Raw genomic sequence first — 24773 nt, 5'->3', positions numbered from 1 at the left:
CCCAAGACCTGCGGAGATGAGCATTGGGGTAGGGTGCAATGCAGACCGGGTGGCAGGCAAAGGTGGGGACCAGGGCGTGCTGACTTCCGGCATCGCAGACTGGTCCTCAGAATGTGGTATGTCACCTCTCTGGCAGGAAAGGAGGCTGAGCTGGTGCGGGAGGTGGAGCGATACAAACTAGATATAGTTGGGCTCACCTCCACATATAGCATGGGGTCTGGTACCAAATTCCTGAAGAGGGGCTGGACTCATTACTTTTCCAGAGTTGGCCAAGGTGACAGGTGCCAGGTGGGTGTGGGGATACTCACAAGTCCCCGGTGGAGTGCAGCCATGTTGGAGTTCTTCCCAGGGAATGAGAGGGTTGCCTCTATACGACTGCAAGTGGATGGGGGGAGGGCTCTGACTGTTGTGTGTGCTTATGCACCGAATAGCAGTTTGGAGTATCAGGCCTTATTGGAGTTTCTGGGTGGTGTCCTGGATAGGGTTCTGCCTGGGGACTCTATAGTTCTGCTCGGAAATTTCAATGGTCATGTGGGCAAGGATGAAGAAACCTGGAGGGGCGTGATTGGGAGGAACGGCCTCCCCGATCAGAACCCGAGCGGTGCCTTGTTGTTGGACTTATGTGTGAGTCATGGATTGGCAATAACAAACACCATGTTGGAACATAAGGTAGTTCATAAGTATACTTAGTACCAGAACACCTTGGGCTGAAGATCGATGATAGACTTTGTGGTCGCATCATCAGATCTGTGGCCATATGTTTTGGACACTCAGGTGATGAGAGGAGCAGAGCTGTCAACTGACCACCACCTGATGGTGAGTTGGATCAGATGGCGGGGAAGGCTGCCAGACAGACCTGGCAAACCCAAACATGTTGTGAGGGTGAACTGGGAACTTCTGGCGGAGGCCCCTGTCTGTGAGGTCTTCAACTCCCACCTCCAAAAAAAGTTCTTGTGTATCCTGAGGGAGGCTGGGGACATAGAGTCTGAGTGGGCCATGTTCAAAGCCTCTATTGCAGATGCAGCATGTAGGAACTGTGGTCATAAGGTCATCGGCCCCTGTTGAGGTGGCAACCTAAGAACTTGCTGGTGACACCAGTGGTGAGGGAAGCCGTCAGGCCCAGGTATCTCCTGAAGCAGCAGAATAGGAGGCTAGAAGGGCTGCGGCTTCGGCAGTCACGGAAGCAAAAACTAAGGTTTGGGAGGAGTTTGACAGGATATGGAGGAGGACTTTGGGTTGCCTCTAGGAAGTTCTGACAAACCATCCGGTGACTCAGGAAGGGGAAGCAGAGTTGTTGCCTCAAGTGAAGGAGTTCAAGTATCTCGGGTTCTTGTGTTCACGAGTGAGGGTAGGATTGAGTGGGAGATTGACAGGCGGATTGGTGCAGCATCAGCAGTCATGCGGACGTTGTACCGGACCGTGATGGTGAAGAGGGAGCTGAGCCGGGAGGCAAAGCTCTCAATTTACCAGTCAATCTTCGTCATGAGCTTTGGGTAGTTACCGAAAGGGTGAGATCGTGGATAAGAGCGGCTGAAATGAGTGTCCTCCGTAGGGTGTCTGGGCTCAGCCTTAGAGGTAGGCTGAGGAGCTCGGACATCCGGAGGGAGCTCGGAGTAGAGCCGCTGCTCCTTCGTGTCGAAAGGAGCCAGTTGAGGTGGTTGGGGCATCTGATTAGGATGCCTCCTGGGAGCCTTCCTTTGGAGGTTTTCCGGGCACGTCCAACTGGGAGGAGACCCCGGGGTAGACCCAGAACTCGCTGGAGGGACTACATATCCAATCTGACCTGGGAACACCTCGGGATCCCCCAGGAGGAGCTGGAGGGCGTTGCTGGGGAGAGGGCGTCCGGAGTGCCCTACTCAGCTTGCTGCCACCGCGACCCGACCCCAGAGAAGCAGCTGATGATGAGACGAGATGAGATCTATTTGTGTGCCTGTGTCTGGGGGTGGAAGTAGGTGAGTAGGCAGGTGTTTTCGACACTGGACTTTGTCTTTGCTCTCTCAAACCTCCTCCATCTTCAACATCCTGGCCTCTTACCAACACACACACCCACATACGCGCGCACACATACATGTACACGCTCTCTCGTTGTGTCTCTCGCTTCTTTGCCTTGTAAATCAATATAAATGCGGGCTTGTTTTCTCTGGGTCAGGACTGAGTTACAGATACATATACAGGCATATCTATTTTGGAGGTTGGAACATTCTGATAAAAACAAAAACATAAACACCGAAACTTACCGCTTTACCTGAATTCACCCATATGCAGACGTCTAAGAACAACAGCTTTGACAAACGTATTGAATCACTGTTATTATAATTCCGATTCATCCCAATGTTTGGCGTCTTCTCTCCTTACCGGAAGGTGGAGGGAATTAGAGGACCTCTCAGGTCTTTCTGAGGAAGAACAAGGTCATTGTTCTCATGGGAACAGTGTAAGTTTTCAGTCTCCTCCAGTGTACACATGGACAAGAGTGAAAGACTCCCCTCTTTCCCTGGAACTGAGGTCATCCCGAATTAGTTAATTAAAGCAGGCTGTTGCCAAAACATTAGCTCACCCCTCAGCTTGTTCTGCCATTAACTGAACTCAAAGAGCCCCCCTACTCTCCCCCCTCCCCCGACTCTCACCGACAAGGATAACCAGAGGGAGATTGTGTTTTTGTCTATGATGAGCCAAGTCCGCATGGCAGGTTACCTCTGCGGGGGTTCTGCTCTAGTACAGTGCGTCCTGGTTTATCCGAGCCCATGTCTTCCCGCACTAAGTTCAGTAAGCCGGACTAGGAGCCCCGTGGGATGCTACGCGGAAATGACAGCGGACATGAGAAGGTTGCCAGGTTGGTTAACCGTTTGGGAGCAAATACGTCACGCTTTTATTCTCACGCGGGACGTTTTTTATTTCCGGGGGGGGGGGGGTAAAAAAAATGGTTTCCAAGGAAGCCGTGACGCAGCGTCATCCAAATATGAACAGCCCCGAACGGACCAATGACGGACTGCCGAACGTACCAAGTCAGGGTCACCTGGGGTACACCAGGCGCCCGTTTAAGAAACTACCCCGTAGTCAAGAGTCACGCCAACCCTGTATCAATGACCTTAGCATGGGACGTATGGATGACGTTGGTGTATGGGTACATTTCTCCGTAAGTCGCTTTTGTTTTGAATGTTTAATAAAAGGCTGCTGTTGTGGTCTGCGTGTGGTCTCGCCCGCGCCAACATCGAACGTTGTGCTCGCGCCGCTTGCGGGAGCGTGGCCAGGCTCGGCCGGGCGGGCGCGTTGTGTCGTGTCGTGTCGTGTCGTGTCGTGTCGCCACGTTGTGCAGCGTTGCGAGTCGTGCCAGAGCGCAGCGGGGCCCAGGTGAGTTGAACCGGACTACATTAAAGACCAGACGACGCACCGCCGCGTCTGTGGACAACCGTGCACGTATTGTATAACATAATATCCGTGCACGTATTATATGAAATAACATTACTGTAACGGGTCGCACGAGGCGCGGGTCCGTCAGTCAGCGTGGTCGGAAACGGCACGAGGTGGCCCGACAGACTCATTAGTAGCCACTAGCTAAGAGCAGAGGATGGAGACCCTCCCCGTGTTGGGTTGTGATCCGAGTTTCTCTCTTTTTCTGTTTTGGAGCAGACCCCCCCCCCTCCGCGCGTGCACCTTAGTGCATCGAGATGGCCTTATTTATCCCGAGGGGCAGTTGTCTTGGACTTAGAGACCCGCCACATGAGAATGCACACGTGGAGTGCATAGCACAGACACAGTGAAGTGCATTCAGATAGGTCCAACACAGCCCCCCCCCCCCCCAGTGTCATGGCACTCCCTCCTCACGTCCCGAGTTTGGCAGATTGGCTGGTAGAGAGAGTCACACCTGTCCAGGTACCACTTCCTGTCCAACTAGAACCCTGTGGCGTCCACCGGACGGGAGCCGTTCATATCCGGAACACTGGACGCGAGAGGGGTCAGCAGGCTCCTATAGCCGTAAACGTCACAGGAACTTTATTTACAATAACATGTAATGGAGAATCAATAAAAACACACCACGGTCAAAATCAGTGAAAGGACAGAACACTCCAGATATGTTAAAACCATCATACTGCACTGCTTCTGCTACCTCTGACAGGGGCTTTGCTGCCGGCGGTCTTCGCCCGTGTCCACCTCTCACTGAAATCGGTGTACTGCGAAGTATCCAGAACCGTATTCTGCTCCTCATATGGCTCGTGACTTCTGCGTACTCCTCACGGCGCTCCTCCGATAGGGGTTCTGCTGTCCGCTTATGGTACTCGGTAGCACGAGGACCCCATTCGCCAGAGGTGCTGTGTACCAGGGGCGTAAAAGATGCTTTCTACTGCAGTATCCTGCTGCTGTACTTTCCCATCTTATCCCTCTCTGCCTTTACATAGAGTTCTTCTGGGGATTTCTTTACATTTGGAGGGGGGGTTGCTCTCTCCCCTCCCTCCCTCCATCACCTCCACCTTCCTTGCTGTGTGGACCGGTCTGTTTATTTGTGGGTTTAACTTGGCTGAAATGTTACCAAACCAAACTGTTGATTCTGTAACTTCAGCTTGTTTTGGTAACCCTACAAAAAAGTAGTGTATTCAGGTATACTTCTTAGTATACTTGTTTTACACTGAAAATCAGTGAGTATACTTTCAGTTTACCTTTTAACTACTTATCAGAGGTATACTAAACAAAAATTATTCTTCAGTATGCTTACATGTATACTACTAGTACATTTCCTTGAACTTTACTTGAAGTTTACTTAATAAAATAAACTTCAAGTATACTTTTTTTCTTTTTTGGTAAGGGGTCGCGCGTGCATGTTAGTTCACGAGCGGTGAATGTGGGACGTAGCCTCGTGGGTTAAACTTTCCCTCAAGACCAAACTCCACGTCGTGCAGGTCAGAGAAGGGTTGACTTCTAGGCTGCTGTTTAACATCTCACATGGAGCCCAGTCAAAATATATATATATATATATACTGTATGTTGTTATGGTCGTGCCAATAAAGCAATTTGAATTTGAAGATGGGCTACTCAGTAGATCCCCTGGAAGGAAACGCTATTTACAGTTCCTTGAAATATCCTACTAGTTATGTGAGTGACTGCGATGGCCTGGTGGCCTGTCCAGGGTGTCTCCTGCTGGGGTAGGCTCCAGCATCCCCGCGACCCTGAGGGCCAGATAAGCAGTTTGGGTAATGGATGGATGGATGATGTGAATGAGATGTGAATTTACTGTAAAGCATTTGCAATTTTGTACTTCATCGTTTCACTGACGTGGTCAGGCCCCAGTTATCCAAACAGTGGGGAACGTACGTATAATAGCACTAAAACTGTTCCAGTTCCAACTTTAATTAATCCACTTGACAGATCATTTTAGTGCTGAAGTGCTTTATGGAAACCTTTTTGTGGAACCTGGATTCTTTGATTCCCAGCAGTGAAGGGAGAGGTGTGAGGAGGAGTTGTGTCTGTTGCACAAGTAGAGGGAAGTACACTTGTGCTTTGCGGGATATGTGAGTCAAGTTCAACTCAAAGGTCATATGAGGCCTCGAACGCTCACCGTCCACATTGGTTTATTTACACTTTTTCAGCAGGGGGGGGGGGATCAGTTCCGCCACCTCAGTCTGAGCAGGAAGCGAAGGGCTGGCAGATATTGTTGGGGGAATTGGCTGTCTTTTCCTGTATTGGGCTTTTTACTGGTTACCACACTCTTTGAAATGGCATCGGGCCTCAGCTCAGAGTCGGCTAAGGTCCCTTTTTTAAAGGACGGCTTCACCTCAGCAGCGAATCTTGACCGATGTAGTTTTCCCATGTGATAAGCATTCGACGGGGGGGTGGGGGGATAACCACTCTGGCGGTTTGGGTAGTGGCTCGCAGCCATCGTAATGGATTTGCAAACAGCTGTTCTCTCTTGCCGTCAACAACCTATACATCGCTTGTAGTTTTCTTGCTTAATCGTTCCCAGCTTAAGAATGTGCACCCTGTGGCTGAGAAGAGTCAGTTAGCTCGTCAGCTTGGTGTCCTCGAGGCTCGTGTGGAGAAGTAGCATTAATCCTGAAAATGTGGGCTTGCGCCGACTGCTCAGATAATAAGTCTGCTAGAAAAAAGACCTTTGCCCGCTTCTTGATGGAGGAAAAAGTAAACATGACGTTCTCCAAAAGTCTTTTTTTTTTCTTTTTCAGAACACATACAACATTGCAGCACAACTGCCTGCTGTTATTCACATTTTCATGCTTTCGAAGCATGAAAGAAACAATTTCTCGCAACGATTCCTTTGCTTCTCTAAGGCAAGGGGGAATCATCAAATCGGCGACAGTGGAGTAGACAAAGTCTGGAAAATAAATTACAGAGGGTTTTAACTGAAGGCCGCAACCCACTACTATCCTGTCCAGGGGGTATAATTTCACATCGAGCTGCCTTGTGCGCGGTAATGGGAGATGAGCTCCAGTTATGTAATGAATTTGGAAGATGTTGCCTAAACACAACTGTGCTAGTAACACTACCCTTCTTGTCTTATTCATGTGTGTGCCTTGTGAAAAAGCTTTGCAGATTGTTACGGTGGAACCCCCTTGGCAGTGAAGCGCATTTAAAAATCCTTCTTAACTCTAAAATCAATTCCACTGAGATGTCTTTATGCATGCTCAGTAGTCCAGTTAGGAGAACCACAGAAAGTTGAATCAGTTCATCTGGACACAATGTGTAGTGGGAGAAACGTTTCATCACTCATCTAAATTATGACCCTTTTCCACTACATGGTACTGGCTCGCCTCGCCTCGCAGAGTGTCGTTTTCCATTACTGTAACAGTACCCCTTAGTGTAGCTGGTCTGCACTGATTTTGGTACCCGCTCCAGTCTTTTTGGAACCTCAACAAAGGTGGTACCAGAAAAGGGGTAACGGTTACCAAAATGCTGGAACTTTCCAGTAATGGAAAATGAAAAAGTCGAGTTAAGTTGAACCGATACCATGTAGTAGAAAAGGGCCTAGTGGGAAAAGGGCATAAGTGACCTCTTCAGTCTCAACTGACCGCAGGTGCCCCCATCCTTATAAACAATACAGTGGCATAACAACCGAAACCAACGACCGGTTTCATATGCAAATTGCCGTGACCATTAACTAGAGCTACAAAGGCCATGTGTACTATTCACAGAGGACTGGGGAATAGTTGCAACTGCAGCATTACTATAAGATGGCGACAGATGTACTGCTGATGGGGAAGAACACTGATTTGAACGGGGAGTCAAAGGGGCCATCTGTGCGAAGAGGGAACGACCATCCCTGAACCGAGCGGAGGGGGCTAATGCCCCTTTTCCACTACATGGTATTGGCTCTAATCGGCTCGACTTTTTCTTTTTCCATTACTGGAAAGTACCGTCATTTTGGTAAGTGTTACCACTTTTCTGGTACCACCTTTGTCGAGCTTCCGAAACAACTGGAGTGGGTACCAAAATCAATGCAGACCAGCTACACTGAGGGGTACTGTCACGGTAATGGAAAACGACCCTCTGCGAGTTGATTGGCATAAGTGACCTCTTCATCTAGACAGCAAAATGAAACTGGGCCGGATCCGGGCCGGTTGTATCACAGCATCTGGCACGGAGCCGCAAAACGGACCTGCCCCGGTGTCTTTTTGCACAACTGGCCAATACCAGTGCGGATCTTGCTTACCGATCTGTACCAGCTTTGGGCCGTAACTGGCCCAGATCCACGCCGTAGCTGTGAAAAATAGTATTACTCTCGCCAGAGGCGTGGGGCGGTCTAGGAGCGGATATGATTGCTATAATGATCTGCTGGAATCGGCACAGAGGCGGGAGGCGGTCTACGGGCGGATGAGATTTCTATGCGGATCTGCAGGACTGTGGGCGGATCCAGCCCAGTATCAGGTGCTATGCAGTCTCAACTGACTGCAGGAATCTCAACCCTTATAAACAATACAGTGGCATAACGACCAGAACCAATGACTGGTTTCATATGCAAATTGACGTGACCATTAACTAGAGCTACAAAGGTCATGTGTACTATTCACAGAGGACTGGGGAATCGTCACAATCACAGCATTCTAAGATGGTGACAGATGTACTGCTGATAGGGAGGAACGCTGGTTTGAACGAGGAGTCAAAGAGGCCGTCTATGTTAAGAGGGAACAACCATCCCTGAACTGGGGGGGGGGGGCTAAGAGTACATCTGTCACCGTCTTACAATGCTGTGGTTGCAACCATTCCCCCAGTCCTGTGTGGATACCTGCAGTCAGCTGAGACTGAAGAGGTCACGCAGAGGATGATGACGTTCCTCTCAACAAACGTGTGTCGGATGAACTGATTCACCTCTCTGTGAATTCCACTGTGAGTGAGCCAGTAACTTTGTTAGAAAATGAATACCTTTGCTATGACAATCTTTTAATTGTAGGCTCGGTTAAGCGAAACGTTTCAATATTTAACGTAGACCTCCAGTGACCGGCATTATCATAACACAGTACCGCTTGTTTGTTTCTGTACCATCCAGCAAATGATACAGGTCCATTTATACACTCGTACAGCCAGAATGAGAAACCGCTTCTTCTCCGGAGCCGTTGCCAGGCTGCCCCCCCCCCCCCAATGTGAGTTGCAATAACCTACCAACCCAGTGTGCATTTCTTGCATCTGTATCGACAAGCAAAAGGCCTTCACCATCACCATCATCACTGTGGGAACAGAAAGTTCTGGACAGAGGAGAGTGGCGTGCAGCTGTCCGAAATGGTGCAAACACATGTGAGGCCGCCAGGATTGCTGCAGCAGAGAGCTGCAGGCAGGCCATGCCAGCAACCCTCCAGCTACTGCCACTACCCCATGCCCACACTGCCAAAGAACATTCAGGGCACGGACTGGACTGCCCAGCCATCTTTGCACCCACAGAAATCGACCACATACAGGATGACTAGATGGTCCTCACCGCTGTGACGGACAAACAACATCGACAAGCGATTAGGCACTGAAACAAATCGCACTTTTCCCTTATAATTTACTGAATAGCACTGTGATGCTACTTGGCATCTGGGATTGATTCCCTGTTCAAATATTTATCCTGTTTACTTTTTTTGTGCAATAATACCTTTTTACCCGCTTCTAAATTCTTTTACTCATGTGCGAGCTGCGTCATGGATTGGTTTTTTTAAACCTTTATTTAATCAGGAAGGTCTCATTGAGACAAGGGGGTGTCATTTCAAGAGAGTCCTGACCAAGCCGGCAGCAGCACACAGACATGTAGGTTGCACAAAATACAAGAAACACAAATAAACACAAATAACTCAACAAGTCAGTGCAGTTAAAACAACATGAAAGGCTATTGTGCACGTGCAAGTGCTTGTGGAGTCCATCATGTGCAAGTTAATGAGTTTCTTAAAGTCCCCCAGTGGCATCACGTTAGGCACTTTTAGGTCCTTTTGCAGTGAGTTCCAGGCAGAAGGTGCCGAGTAAGAAAAGGCCTTGTTTGCTGAGCTCAGTGTGGACCGTGGGGACCGACAGCATCAGATAGTCCTGTGATAGTACCCGCTAGCTGCCGAGGTTTCAGGAGATGCAAAAACACGGATAAGAAAGCAGGAAACCAAGGACAGACTTAAAAATAGATGTAAATTGGGTGGGAGGAGTTATTGGGCTAGTGGGTGTAAGAGTAATTGGTAAGGATTAATTGGAATAGGGGTTGATAATTGTTCTTGTTGCTGCTATACTATTTGTATAGCCCACTATAACAGGTTCTGTTTATATAGTATGTATGAAACCAGTTCAATTGGATAGTTTGTGTATACAACAATGTTTTGTATGCAAAGCTTCAAAAAGCAATAAAAAGATTGAAAATAAAATAAAATAAATCTAATGTGCGATCACTGTGCAACAAACTAGACAAACATCATCTACTGGTGGGGTAGAATAGACTTTTCTTCATCTTGTGCTTTGTGCTTTGCGGACATTTGGCTGTTTTGGATCAATACCGGCACCCCGGTGGCTCACCTGGTAGAACGTGTACCACATAAGGCTGAGTCCTTACCGCAGCTGCCCTTTAGGGGCGGCACGGTGGCACAGTGGTTAGCATGGTTGCCCCACAGCAAGAAGGTTCTGGGTTCGAGCCCCGGGGTAGTCCAACCTTGGGGGTTGTCCCGGGTCGTCTTCTGTGTGGAGTTTGCATGTTCTCCCCGTGTCTACGTGGGTTTCCTCCGGGGCCTCCGGTTTCCTCCCACAGTCCAAAGACATGTAGGTCAGGTGGATTGGCCGTACTAAATTGTCCCTAGGTATGAACGTGTCAACCCTGTGGTGGCCTGGCAGACTGTCCAGGGTGTCTCTCTGCCTGCCGCCCAATGACTGCTGGGCTAGGCTCCAGCATCCTGCAACCCCAATTGGGATAAGCGGCTTAGATAATAGATGGATGGATGGATGGATAAAATAGATAAATACATTTGAATGGATGAATTGATTAATGTAAACCCATGAATGGATCTATGCATGGTGAGAGAAGACCACTTGGCTAAGGAATACAGAGTACAGTGATGTGCGAAGGACTTAAACCCAGTGATGAACCCCAGAGCTCTGGGTATCCAATGAAGATGATGGGCAGGGGCATTCATAATCACCATAATCATGCAGGGGCAGGAAAGTTGCAGCAACCGGTCTTTTATTGCACCTTGCAATGACGGCAGAGTATCTCATCTACAGGTCTTGGTCCAGTTCTTATGACTTACTCAATTTCTGATTTCTGAATTTGTCAACAGATTGCAGAGTCTGGCTGCTGAAGACCGGTCGACTGGACACCGAGCTTCGGATTCTGTCTGTGCTGTGTGAAGGTCTGTGATGCTCACCACTGCAGCTATCAAAGGTACGTTCTACATCAGTGTTTCCCAGCACAGTCCTCAAGGACCCCCTATCCTGCAGATTTTCTTTGCAACCCTGAATAGGTACCTGTTTGTAGTTATTCAACCAATCAGCACCGACTTATGTCAGATGTTGCACAGCTTGCATAATGAAGTGCTGTGAGATGATTGGTTGAGTAAGTACAAGCAGGGCTACCTATGCAGGGTTACAATGAAAGTCTGCAGGATAGGGGGTTCTTGAGGAGTGGGTTGGGAAACACTGGTCTACATAATACAGCCCTGAGGGGGATGCTCCTTAAATGGTTTGACCCTTTAAGTATGCAAGTACAAGCCCCGTCACTGTAATGATAGACCCGTTGTGTTTGCGATGACAGACAGGAAGTGTGCATGTTTAGCATTTCCTACATGTTTGTGTGACCCCCACTGAGGGAAACCAGTTTAATGGGGTTTGTAGTGTTGAACATTTAACAGTGTCAGATTTGTGTGCCAATTCTTGAGGGGCCATCGACATGTTGTGACTGCCTCCTGTCTGCCCCAAAGTAAGGAAATCCTCTTTAATTGAAGACTGTGGTGGATGCCGGGTTGGGTAATGTTATGTTGCTCGACATACCTGCCATCTGATGGTTTCCATATCACAGTCATCAATCTGGTCCGTGATGTCTTTATGAAAGGCAACCCGTGATTATGTGGAAAGCATTTTTCCAACCGAACGTACATACCATCCATCATGCACATCACGCCACGTGGCCAGAGAATGATAGTGCGGTTTATAATAACATAATCTGCGTCGGTGCTGCACAAGCACTCACAGATCCTTCTCACAGCAGAAGGTTGTAGTTCTCTTGCAGAGATTCTTTTGCCATACAGTTTCAGAAAACGTATGTTTTGTAGTCGGGGGGGGGGGGTAAGTAGAGCTTTACTCTACTCTCCCAGCAGTGTGAACTTTATTCGAGTTTGGTTGTTGTGTTGGTTTATAGATGCAGTTGGGTGAAGTCCCAAACTGCTCAACTGCAGTCATGAAATATTACTCATCGCCTTTCCCAGGCGCAGACTCGAGGCCTGGCCTGGCTTCTCACAACATCAGGGTCTGGCTTCCGTCAGAGCGCTCCGTCTTTCTGCTGACTGCGCCACATCTCTTTTTCTCTGCATCATTGTTGCTGTCTGTCTGTCTGTCTAGCGCATCTGAGTGCCGATAGTTATTGAAATTGAAATTTTGAATCTGTATGCAAATGAAAATCTGTCCCCCCCCCCTTTTCGTTTTCCTCCCAATTGTACTTGGCCAATTACCCCACTCTTCCGAGCCGTCCCGGTCGCTGCTCCACCCTCTCTGCCAAGCCGGGTAGGGCTGCCGACTACCACATGCCTCCTGCGATACATGTGGAGTCTCCAGCTGCTGCTTTTCACCTGACAGTGAGGAGTTTCACCAGAGGGATGTAGCGCGTGGTAGGATCACGCTATTCCCCCCAGTTCCCTCTCCCCCTCCGAACAGGCACCCTGACCGACCCGAGGAGTCGCTAGTACAGCGACCAGGACTCATACCCACATCCAGCTTCCCACCCATAGACACGTCCAATTGTGTCAGTAGGGATGCCCGACCAAGCCGGAGGTAACACGGGGATTCGAACCCATGATCCCTGTGTTGGTAGGCAATGGAATGACCGCTACGCCACCCAGACGCCCTGAAAATCCATTTAAGAAGGTTCTGTTGATTTGTTTTGAGGACTTGGATGAAAGTCCTGCTTGCATTTGTGCTTCCCTTTATACGCAATAGGGTGAAGTATCTGAAGTATCTCCGGACTGTTCTTCCTTTATCACGTCCTAGCGCTTCACCTTCCTCTTTCTAGTTCTCTTTTTTCCGTCTGTCTCAGTGTCCTTCTGTTTCCCTGCGCTGGCGGCGGCCTGGCCCGCGTCCTCCGGGCGGCCCCCGCCGCAGCATTCTCCACTGTGACACGGGGATGAAGTCATCTTGTCACACGGCTTGTCAGACAGACCGGGCCGAGTAATCTGCTGCGCTCGGGTCATGTTATGTGGTGCACACACACACAGAAACGCATGCTGGCTTCACGCAGCCTAATTCAAAGCACTCGAACTCTTGATTGAAACAGTACTTGAATGCGAGCATGCACATTAGTGCTGCACGTAATGCAAATACTGTATGTTGGATGCACCGAGACGATGCACATTTATGTACCGTAAACAAAAACACACCCGTCCACTCCACAGTACTGGGGAGTGCATGAGAGGCTGTTCTCGATCAGTAATACACGCTATCGTTTTAAAGATGAAGTAAACACTTTCTTTCTTTCTTACTTTTTCCCAGCTGAAAACATGTTGGTATTTCCCCAGTATGGCAGAACTGATGCTGTGGTGACAAATTCAACAAAAGGCAGCTTTGAGGGGGAGAGCCTGCGCTTTCTCGTTCTCCCAGGATAGAATCCACATCACAATCAACCCCCTTCCCACCCTGCAACCTTTTTAACTGTTTTATGTTACATGGGGCATCAAGGGCAGCGAGACTCATATGACGAAAGCGACACGCGATGGAGTCCAGCGCGTTAAAACAGTCAGGAACCAGGAGCACTTTATTTGTTGTATCGTTTCCCCCCAGCCCACAGCAGTGCAACACAAAGACAGAAACACATTTCCAGAAACGACAAGAACTACAAGAACACACATATCCAAACTAACACATAAAATAAATCACTGTCCAGGAGAGCGAACGCCATCCAGGATGACTGTCGGAACTGCCGGTCTGCATGGGCTAGCAGTTAGCTTAGCCTGCCCTGCTTCTGCATCCTGTCAGACCGCCCTCGGTGCTTCCTTCTCGGGTGCAGCTCTGGTCAGGGCCGTGGTCCGAGGGCCAACCGGACGCAGCAGACCAAGCTCCCCCAGCAGATCCAATGACACCTCACCCAGCCAGACACCCTCGACACACCTCCCCGCACTCCACACGACGACACCAAAAACACCACAGTCAACGCCAGGCGAGGCCGCCGCCAGATCACCCTCGGTGTTATGGGAATTGCCGGTCTGCATGGGCTAGCAGTTAGCTTAGCCTGCCCTGCTTCCGCGTTCTGTCAGACCGTCCTTGGTGTTACCTCCTCAGTTGCAGCTCCGGTCAGGGCCGTGGTCCGAGAGCCAACCGGACGCAGCAGACCAAGCTCCCCCAGCTGATCCAGCAGCAGCTCTCCCAGCCAACAAACGAAGGCAAACTTACACGCAGACGTGGACAAAGATGCATGGACGGTACTGGGTGAGGCCGCCGCAAACATGCATTCATGCCGCCATCTTCCCACACCGGAATATAATTTTACTATATTCATAATAAAATATGAGGCGAGCAGAAAGACGACATGCCACTTAAGCACTCTGGATGGACTTGTGATTGAGAAGTTTGGGCATGTTGTTCTTCATCTACACCCCTTTTTTATCCTCTGCGTAAGTGTGAGTAGGTGTAGACAGGCTATAAACGGGTGTTCACCTACTCTTTAAAACAACACAAGCGACATTGAGACTTTGGCCTTGATGAATGAACAAAATATGTGTTGCAAATTCCACATAACACAGCGATGCCCGACCATGTGCCATGGACGGCCGTGTGTATGTAGGTTTTCATTCCAACGCAACGCTACAACCAGCTGATTCCACTGTTTTCAAACCTGCACACAGATGGCCCTCCACGGCACACGGTTGAGCACCACCAACTGGTGTTGTCTGCATAATTTTTTAGGAGTAAAGTTTGCACCTCGTCAAGCCTCCCATTTGCTGGTGAAGTTAAGCCCCCTCTGGCCCAAATATTCCAGACAGCAGCAGCCATGTGGACCAGAGCCCCCCCCCCCCCCGTCACCCATTGGTCCCTGCTTGCTCCCAGTTTGGGGCAGTGTCTCCCTGAGGAATGAGGTCATCCGGACTCAGTGCCCCCAGCTTGTCAGCTCCGTCTCGGTCTGACTGAGGGGTCAGCTGCTCAGGGCTCCGGAGGTGGTCGGATGCAAACAGATCCTCTGGTCTGATTGGGGGAAGATCGGCGCTGGAGGCAAACTTCCCTTAAACCACTCTGTCAGAGGAAAGCCTGACATACTTGTGTGCTCTCAGTGTCATATCAAGGCCCTGTGTGTTTAATGTTCCTCGTTTTTAATGGTAGTACACAACTCGAATCGCTCACATGTATAAAAAATGTGTGCATGCAAATAATTTCTTTAGTTTCTTAACAAGCGACTTTGCAAGATTTTTGCAAAACATGGGCAGTATGTGTCCTACTCTAAGCGCTGGCTGCAGAATGCATGGCTACATAGGTGATCCCATTTTACTTACAGATAATCAGCGACTATTCTACATGCGTTGGTTCCAATGTCTTGGTGTTCTTTAGAATGGCATTGTGTACCCTTGCACATCACATTGTATTCCCCATCTGCTTATAATGTATTGTATACGCATTTTGAAGTATCACATTAGAAAACCTCTATGGAAATGGCAAAATTTGAAAAAACTTGTTCAATTGTGCAAAAAATTTTACGCTCGCTTGACGTGGTTTTCCCCTTTTTTTTAAAAAAAGAGTAAGGCACTAAATGAGAGATGGAAACACCTTTGCTGAATAAGTTGTGACATAGCAAACATTTAGCTCACATGGCTGATCAGCTGTTTCCTAGGGGTGTAAGAAAACATCGATACACTTGAGTATCGTGATATTATCCTTCGTGATACTGTATCGATTCTCAAAACCACTATATCGATTTTAATTGTTTACATGTGAAGGTTCGTGAACCCAGCCACTGAGGATGCACAAGCCAGTGCATCCTTAGTGCCGGTCCCAAGCCCGGACAAATGGGGAGGGTTGCGTCAGGAAGGGCATCCGGCGTAAAATCTTTGCCAAATCAAATATGCGGATCATAAATAAGACTTACATACCGGATCGGTCGAGGCCCGGGTTACCAACGACCGCCACCGGTACTGTTAACCAGCAGGGTGTTGGTGGAAACTATGCTACTGTTGGGCGAAGGAGAAGGAGAGGGGGAAAGCATGTCCAGAGGCAGCTAGAGAGGAGAAAGGGTAGGCATGTGGAGGTGAGAGTTGGAACTTTGAATGTTGGCACTATGACTGGTAAAGGGAGAGAGCTGGCTGACATGATGGAAAGAAGAAAGGTAGGCATACTGTGTGTGCAAGAGACCAGGTGGAAGGGGAGTAAGGCCAGGAGTATCGGAGGTGGGTTCAAACTCTTCTACCATGGTGTGAATGGGAGGAGTAATGGGGTAGGGGTAATTCTGAAACAAGAGTATGTCAAGAGCGTGCTGGAGGTGAAGAGAGTGTCAGACAGAGTGATGAGTATGAAGCTGGAAATTGAAGGTTTATTGCTGAATGTTATCAGCGCATATGCCCCGCAAGTTGGGTGTGAGATGGATGAAAAAGAAGAATTCTGGAGTGAGTTGGACGACATGGTGGAGAGGGCACCCAAGGAGGAGAGAGTGGTGATTGGAGCGGACTTCAATGGACATGTTGGTGAAGGGAACAGAGGTGATGAGGAGGTGATGGGAAGGTATGGAGTCAAGAAGAGAAATGTGGAAGGACAGATGGTGGTGGATTTTGCGAAAAGGATGGAAATGGCTGTGGTGAATACATATTTCAAGAAGAGGGAGGAACACAGGGTGACATACAAGAGTGGAGGAAAGTGCACACAGGTGGACTATACCTTATGTAGAAGGCGCCATCTAAAAGGGATTGGAGACTGCAAGGTGGTGACAGGGGAGAACGTAGCTAGGCAGCATCGGATGGTGGTCTGTAGGATGACTTTGGAGACCAAGAAGAGGAAGCGAGTGAAGACACAGCCGAAGATCAAATGGTGGAAGTTGAAGAAGGAAGACTGTTGTGTGGAGTTCAGGCAGGAGTTAAGACAGGCACTGGGTGGTAGTGAAGAGTTGCCAGATGGCTGGACAACCACTGCAGAAATAGTGAGGGAGACAGCTAGGAAGGTACTTGGTGTGTCATCAGGACAGAGGAAGGAAGACAAGGAGACTTGGTGGTGGAATGAGGAAGTACAGCAAATTATACAGAGGAAAAGGTTGGCAAAGAAGAAGTGGCATAGTAAGAGAGATGAAGAAAGTAGACAGGAGTATAAGGAGATGCAGCGTAAAGCAAAGAGAGAGGTGGCAAAGGCAAAGGAAAAGGCGTATGGTGAGTTGTATGACAGATTAGACACTAAGGAAGGAGAAAAGGACTTGTACCGATTGGCTAGACAGAGGGACCAAGCTGCAAAGGATGTGCAGCAAGTTAGGGCGATCAAGGATAGAGATGGAAATGTGCTGACAAGCGAGGAGAGTGTGCTAAGAAGGTGGAAGGAATACTTTGAGGGGCTGATGAATGAAGAAAATGAGAGAGAGAGAAGGTTGGATGATGTAGGGATAGTGAATCAGGAAGTTCAGCGGATTAGCAAGGAGGAAGTGAGGGCAGCTATGAAGAGGATGAAGAGTGGAAAGGCAGTTGGTCCTGATGACATACCTGTGGAGGCATGGAGATGTTTAGGAGAGATGGCAGTGGAGTTTTTAACTAGATTGTTTAACACAATCCTGGAAAGTGAGAGGATGCCTGAGGAGTGGAGAAGAAGCATACTGGTACCGATTTTCAAGAACAAGGGCGATGTGCAGAACTGTAACAACTACAGAGGTATAAAGTTGATCAGCCACAGCATGAAGATTTGGGAAAGAGTAATAGAAGCTAGGTTAAGAGGAGAGGTGATGATCAGCGAGCAGCAGTATGGGTTCATGCCACGAAAGAGCACCACAGATGCAATGTTTGCTTTGAGAATGTTGATTGAGAAGTATAGAGAAGGCCAGAAAGAGTTGCATTGTGTCTTTGTAGATTTAGAGAAAGCTTATGACAGAGTGCCGAGAGAGGAGGTGTGGTATTGTATGAGGAAGTCAGGAATTGCAGAGAAGTATGTAGGAGTGGTGCAGGATACGTATGAGGGAAGTGTGACAATAGTGAGGTGTGCGGTTGGAATGACAGATGGGTTCAAGGTGGAGGTGGGATTACATCAAGGATCGGCTCTGAGCCCTTTCTTGTTTGCAATGGTGATGGACAGGTTGACAGACAAGATCAGGCAGGAGTCTCCATGGACGATGATGTTCGCGGATGACATTGTGATCTGTAGCGAGAGTAGGGTGCAGGTTGAGGAGAGCCTGGAGAGGTGGAGGTATGCACTGGAGAGAAGAGGAATGAAAGTGAGTAGGAGCAAGACGGAATACCTATGCGTGAATGAGAGAGAGAACAGTGGAATGGTCAGGATGCAAGGAGTGGAGGTGACAAAGGCATTTGAGTTTAAATACATGGGGTCAACTGTCCAAAGTAACGGGGAGTGCAGTAGAGAGGTGAAAAGGAGAGTGCAGGCAGGTTGGAGTGGGTGGAGAAGTGTGTCAGGAGTGATTTGCGACGGAAGGGTACCAGCAAGAGTTAAAGGGAAAGTTTACAAGATGGTTGTGAGACCAGCTATGTTATATGGTTTGGAGACAGTGGCACTGACGAAAAGACAGGAGGCGGAGCTGGAGGTGGCAGAGTTGAAGATGCTAAGATTTTCACTGGGAGTAACGAAGAAGGACAGGATTAGGAGCGATTATATTAGAGGGACCGCTCAGGTTGGACGGTTTGGAGACAAAGCAAGAGAGGCAAGATTGAGATGGCTTGGACATGTGTGGAGGAGAGATGCTGAGTATATTGGGAGAAGGATGCTGAATATGGAGCTGCCAGGGAAGAGGAGAAGAGGAAAGCCAAAGAGGAGGTTTATGGATGTGGTGAGGGAAGACATGCAGGTGGCTTGTTTGACAGAGGAAGACGCAGAAGACAGGAAGAAATGGAAACGGATGATCCGCTGTGGCGACCCCTAACGGGAGCAGCCGAAAGTAGTAGTAGTACATGTGAAGGTTCGTGGCAAACGTTGTGTGTTGTGTGTAACTTCACGACCGCTAGATGGCAGTGTTGTAATCTATCTTCAGCCATTTGACTCTTCCACTCCAATACAACAACGTAAACTGAGACAGGAAGTAGCATAAACACAAAGAACACAGGCCTATGTAATCCCAATATATCGCCCTTCTTACAGTATCGCGATATATCGCAATATATCGAATCGTGACCCCGGCATCGTGATATGTATCGTATCGCCCGATTCTCGCCAGTACACATCCCTACTGTTTCCTCTGTCGGCGTCTTCTCGGATATGCTCATAACACACGTTTCTCGGTCTTGGTCTTTAGACAGCAGGAAGCATGGTCAACATGAAAGAACAAACACAACTTCCTCAACTGAAACAGACTCCGGAAGAGCTCTCCTCTTCTTCTGTTCTGTTTATTGCAGCCATGCGTAACGTAGCCTATACCGCCAGTGTCTGGCCAAGCTACCCTTGGCGTAGCCTAGTGGAAACGCGCCTAATTCACATTTTCATTTTGGCGACATTTCAAAAGTTCACTTAAAATTCGCTTTATAATTAGGGGAGACACGGGTGGGTTCCCCCCCTTTTTTTTCTCCCCAGTTGTACTTGGCCAACTCCCCCACTCTTCTGAGCCGTCCCGGTCGCTGCTCCACCCCCTCTGCCAATCCGGGGAGGGCTGCAGACTACCACATGCCTCCTCCAATACATGTGGAGTCGCCAGCCACCTCTTTTCACCTGACAGTGAGGAGTTTCACCAGGGGGGTGTGGCGCGTGGGAGAATCACACTATTCCTCCCAGTTCCCCCTCCTTCCCCGAACAGGCACCCCCGACCAGCCAGAGGAGGCGCTAGTGCAGTGACCAGGACACCTACCCACATCCGGCTTCCCACCCGCAGACATGGCCAGTCTGCGACCAAGCCAGAGGCAACACGGGGATTCGAACTGGCGATCCCCGTGTTGGTACACCACGGAATAGACCGCTCCACAACAGGGGTGTTTTTGTTTGCCACTGTTTTGATTGTGCAATCAGCACACACATAAACTAGGTCAGCGTCATGACTAGGACCAGAGCTGTGGACAGTCAGACAGACAGTTAGAAAGACAGACAGATAATTAAACCTGATCAGGGAGGACGAGACGAGAGCTCTGGTCTGATGAGCTGGTGTTTGTCGAAGGCTTGCTACATCAGGTCGTTATTTGTGACGTGGCGGCGAGTACGTTCATATGTGTGTGTGTGTGTGTGTGTGTGTGTGTGTGTGTGTGTGTGTGTTAATGGAGACACCCCCGCTGTGAGCTGGCGAGAGTGTTGAGCAGTGTGGCCCTGGATGTGTGGATCTGCTTGTGCAGCTTTTACAGGACACCTCATGTCTTTCTCTCTCCTCCTCACCCTTTGGCAAATAAAGGCCGCGGTGCAGGTCTGCCTCCGCCCCACGCTCTCCCTCCCTTCTCCCCTCCTCCCTCCATTCCCACAGGGCGACGCTCCCTGGCTGCGTGTGGAAAAAGAGAGTGAAGGGAAAAGAGGGTGAGGGTAGCGAGGCCGGCCCTGCTGCACGTGTCTCAGGCTGCTTCAACAAGGCAAGTGGTCTCCTCAGCCAGCACTTATTACCCACCCCTGCCCAGTCTGCCCCGAAACTATGCCCTACCCACTCACTGGTGCTGAAACAATCGGCATTCTGTGTGTGTGTGTGTGTGTGTGTGTGTGTATGTGTGTGTGTGTGTAGCACTGCATGTGGAAGACCCATGCTGTTACACAAGAGTCCAGATGGTTGGTCAACACGTCCGTGTCCCTGCAGACTATGTGCAGTGGTCCCTGCTGCAGGACGGAGTCATCGACGTAGAGGCTTACAGGGAAATTTCAGTGTTTCGACGCACATTTTCCCACTACTCTGACTCACTCACTGGCTGGTTTCATCAACAACGTCATAGAGGGTTCATCCTGGGGGGGGGGGGGGAATCACATGTCTACACTCTGCACTTTTGTTTGTTTGTTTTGGATACAGCAATGACTCGCCAGAAGCACTGCATCATGTGCAGCATTCGCCACATTAACCCATTCTACAACGCAGCCCTGGAAACAGATTCCAGTGGCATAACCAAAGCCAAAATATCCAACCCCCCCCCTTTTCTCCCCAGTTGTATCCGGCCAATTACCCTACTCTTCCTGGTCGCTGCTCCACCCCCTCTGCTGAGCCGGGGAGGGCTGCAGACTACCACATGCCTCCTCCCATACATGTGGAGTCACCAGCCGCTTCCTTTCACCTGACAGTGAGGAGTTTCACCAGGGGAACGTAGCGCGTGGGAGGATCACGCTATTCCCCCTCCCCCCCGAACAGGTGCCCCGACCAACCAGAGGAGGCGCTAGTGCAGCAACCAGGACACGCACCCACATCCGGCTTCCCACCCGCAGACACGGCCAATTGTGTCTGTAGGGACGCCTGACTAAGGCGGAGGTAACAAGCGGGTTCAAACCAGCGGTCCCCGTGTCGGTAGGCAGTGGGATAGACCACCATGCCACCCGGACGCCCGTTTAGTCAACACTTCAGCTCCACCTGCATTGGCTCTGCATTGCAGTAACAGGTTCTCTGGCTTCATTTGATTGATTTGACATAAATCTGTGAGATGAGTGAACTTTTGATGTGGTTACAAGTGTCGTCTCAGTTGTGGTCTTGTTGATCTCGGTGCTGTGTGTAGCGCTGTGTGTAGCGATGTGTGTAGCGCTGTGTGTAGCGCTGTGTGTAGTGCTGTGTGTGTTTGGTTAGGCCACCTCTGTGGGGCGACTCTTCACGGGGAGAACAGCGTCTGCAACTAAAAGCTGAAGGTAAGCTTTCAATAGAGGGGTCCGGATAAGAATCTTTTTCACTTAAAGGGCCAACTGAGACCCTAATGACGTCACCCCCCACGCCCCACCGAAAGCCCATCGCTCCTCATTTCCACTGAATGCCTGGTGTTCTCCGCAGCAGCAGTAGGGTAAAGTTTATGTGGCTGGTCGTGGCTGAGAAAGGGAGGTCAGGGACTCTCAAACAGCCCATGTTGTTTCTGCTGAAGATCTCGCCGTTTGAACAAGCCCCCAAAATATTTGCGCCGCGCCTCCGCGGATCGTTTGCACACACCAACGTCAACAATCGTTGAATGTCAGCAGCGTTCACCCGCCCCGCTTAGCCATCCTTCAGAAATTTTGAATTTTAACCACCGTCTGTCCTCACTTATAAAAAAGAGGGGGGGAAATGGGCACAGAAATAGTCAGATTCCCAGCTTGCAATGCAACGTTTAGTAGGTAGTTTCTGTCCTGTAGGTATGCAGCAGCAGCTCGTGCTCCCTAGCAGCGGGATCCTCCCTGAGTTTTCCCTCAGCAGCACAATGTTTTGTACACGTTTTTCCCATTCCTCCCAAATGTTCCCGCTCGTGTCAACGCTGGCTGTCTCGGGTAAGTTAATAACACATTAAACAGATGAATGTGTTGCTGGCTGTGTGTTTTCAGATAACTGCTTCCCTGTTGTGGCTCCGTCCAACCCAGGGAGAGCGAGCGATGTGTGGGTGTGTGTGTGTGTGTGTGTGTGTGTGTGTGTGTGTGTGTGTGTGTGTGTGTGTGTGTGTGTGTGTGTGTGTGTGTGTGTGGCAGGGCTTGTGATGGCGGCAGGGCATGCTGGGGCATGCTGTTAAGTAATCTGAGTGGTAATGTGAGATGTTGGCCTGATGGGTAGTCACATCTGTGGAATGTGTGTGTGTGTGTGTGTGTGTGTGTGTGTGTGTGTGTGTACCTACACACAGGGTGTTGTGATGCGTCTAGTGCAGCAGTGTGTAGTTGGAGGGAAGGTGCATATGTTCTTCCAACCCGCTTGTGTCCTTCTTGCCCTTAGCTTGCTGCCGCTGGCTAGCCTTTGTGGCGAATAGGGAAGCATCCTAGCGTGTAAGCCTTCCCTTGGCAGTACATAGCCTCTCCTTCACCAAGACTACTGCCAGGCCTCCCTGTGGCCACACGTGGTAACTGGGGTCTTGCGGCCCCAGGCTAACTTGGCAGGGGATCTCGGAGCAGCAGTGGGCTCCAGAGATATGGTGTGCAGGCCCACCCTGTTGGACATGCCCTGGCACCTATCAACCACTGTCCCGCTGCCTTGTGGGTGAGTCTGGGAAGACATAAGGCTAAGGGAGCTTACCCCAACAGAAAAGCAAGCTGTGGCGGCACGCTTCGAGGCGGTTTCCGAAAAACTGGATTTCCGGCAGCCCCCTGCAGTTGTGTGGAGGTGCCAGTCGTCTAGGGATCCCCCTTGCCATCGGAACCATCTCCTCTACAATCAAGTCATGTGGCGTTGGGAGAAGCGCACCCCCCATGCCACTTTAAAAACCATCTCTGCGCAGGTATCTTCTGCTATCTGAGTCCTCAAAGGACCCACAAATAGAAGAAGATGGTCATCATCGGGCACGATGGACAACCAGCAAGCAAGCAAGTGTAGTTTATGAGTTTGGTATGAGCAGGGAGGTAGAGCTGCCTTTGCTGTGACTTTTTTTTGTGCTGTAAGTTTCACTCACCACTATAAAAAGAGATTTTTTGTTGTTGTTGTTGTTGCATCCAATAGAGCAAAATGAAGCACTCTTTATTTTGACCTACTGGATGCAAACTGACATTTAAATTTTTTTAAAATATTTATTTTGAATATTTTAAAAAAATATTTTTTTTGCATGTTATTTTAAAATTCTTTTAAAACTTTACTGACGTTTAATTTTTAAAAAAATCTTACACTTTATTTTTAAAAATCTAAAATATTTTTTTTGCATTTTATTTTAAAAAATTTTAAAAAAAATTTAACTGACACTTAATTTTTTAAAATAATTTCTTTGCATTTTATTTAAAAAAAATGTAAAATAATTTTTTGCATTTTATTTTAATTTTTTTAATGTTTTTTAACTGATATTTAATTTTTTACAAATATTTTTTGCATTTTATTTTATAAAAGTAAAAAAAATGCATTTTATTTTTAAAAAAATTAACTGACATTTAAATTTTTTAACGTAATTGTTTTTTCGCATCCATTAGATCAAAATAACAAGCTCTGAATGAAGCGGTTTGTGTGTATTCACGCACATCTGTGTGTGTTTTTATGACCCACTGACCTGATACAATGGACATCGTGGTTTAGTGTGTGTCTGTCTGCGCATGTCACTGTCACAGATACACAGATCACAACCTGTTTGGACAACGTAACACCAACACACCTTAATCCACCTCTCTCCTCTGTGTCAGCCGGGGCCGGGTGAAGACTTCTGCAGGTGTGCACATGTGTGTGTGTGTGTGTGTGTGTGTGTGTGTGTGTGTGTGTGTGTAGTGATGGTGTTACCATCGCCAGGGGGCTGGCTGTGATGTTCAGGTTTGTGTTGGAGTATGTCCCCCCGGCGCAGGGACGACTTGGATTACAGAGTAGGAGAGGAAAGATCAGAGTAGAAAGGTGATGGGTAGACAAAAGACATTGGGGGGGGGGCTGAGTGGCGAGGGGCAGGAAAGGTATGAGAGAGGAAGAACAGAAAGGAGGGACGGCTGGACCTGTAATGGCTGGTGAGAGCCAGCTGTGAGAAGGAGGCAGAGATGGCCTGGTTGTGTGTTTGTGTGTGTGTGTGGGGGGGGGGTGTAGAAGGTGTTGGAATGTGTTGACCCAGCTCAAGTGTTTGTTGACATATCCCACCGACTCCCCACTGGGTGTTTTACGCTACAGCGCCGCACTTGTCCTCTCACAGTGGGCTGGCGTGACTGTTAGGTCTGAAGGTCTAGACTGGCTCAGGGAAAATCACCAGTCACCTCCATAACTGGACCACCTGCACTATGTGTGTGTGTGTGTGTGTATGTGGGGGGGGGGCGCTGTGATGGCCCGGCAGCCTGTCCAGGGTGTCTCCCCACCTGCTGTCCAATGACTGCTGGGATAGGCTCCAGCATCCCCGCGACCCTGGGAGCAGGATAAGCGGTTTGGATGATGAATGGATGGATGGATAATGGATGGATGGATGGATGAGATGGCTATCAGCCAAACGACTTTTAGCTGTGTAACA

At 49.1% G+C, this 24773-nt stretch overlaps 1 protein-coding gene across 2 annotated transcripts in view; it reads left to right on the top strand.

The window, feature by feature from the left end:
* Nucleotides 1–3271: 3271 nt before the first annotated feature.
* Nucleotides 3272–24773, top strand: part of wu:fa11c10 (protein FAM110A) — a 45832-nt gene continuing 24330 nt past the window's right edge. The window contains exons 1-2 of one of the 2 annotated variants that reach the window (XM_056273228.1): nt 3272–3348; nt 10725–10828. The gene's annotated coding sequence lies outside the window, so the exon portion shown is untranslated. Of the gene's footprint in view, nt 3349–10724; nt 10829–22036; nt 22162–24773 lie in introns of those variants that run through there. The other variant, XM_056273229.1, reaches the window with a different exon arrangement.

This window comes from Lampris incognitus, chromosome 2 (assembly GCF_029633865.1).
Source record: "Lampris incognitus isolate fLamInc1 chromosome 2, fLamInc1.hap2, whole genome shotgun sequence".
Lineage (NCBI taxonomy): Eukaryota > Metazoa > Chordata > Actinopteri > Lampriformes > Lampridae > Lampris > Lampris incognitus.
The sequence above is the reverse complement of the archived record's forward strand: the minus strand, read 5'-3'. Positions and strand labels throughout refer to the sequence as shown.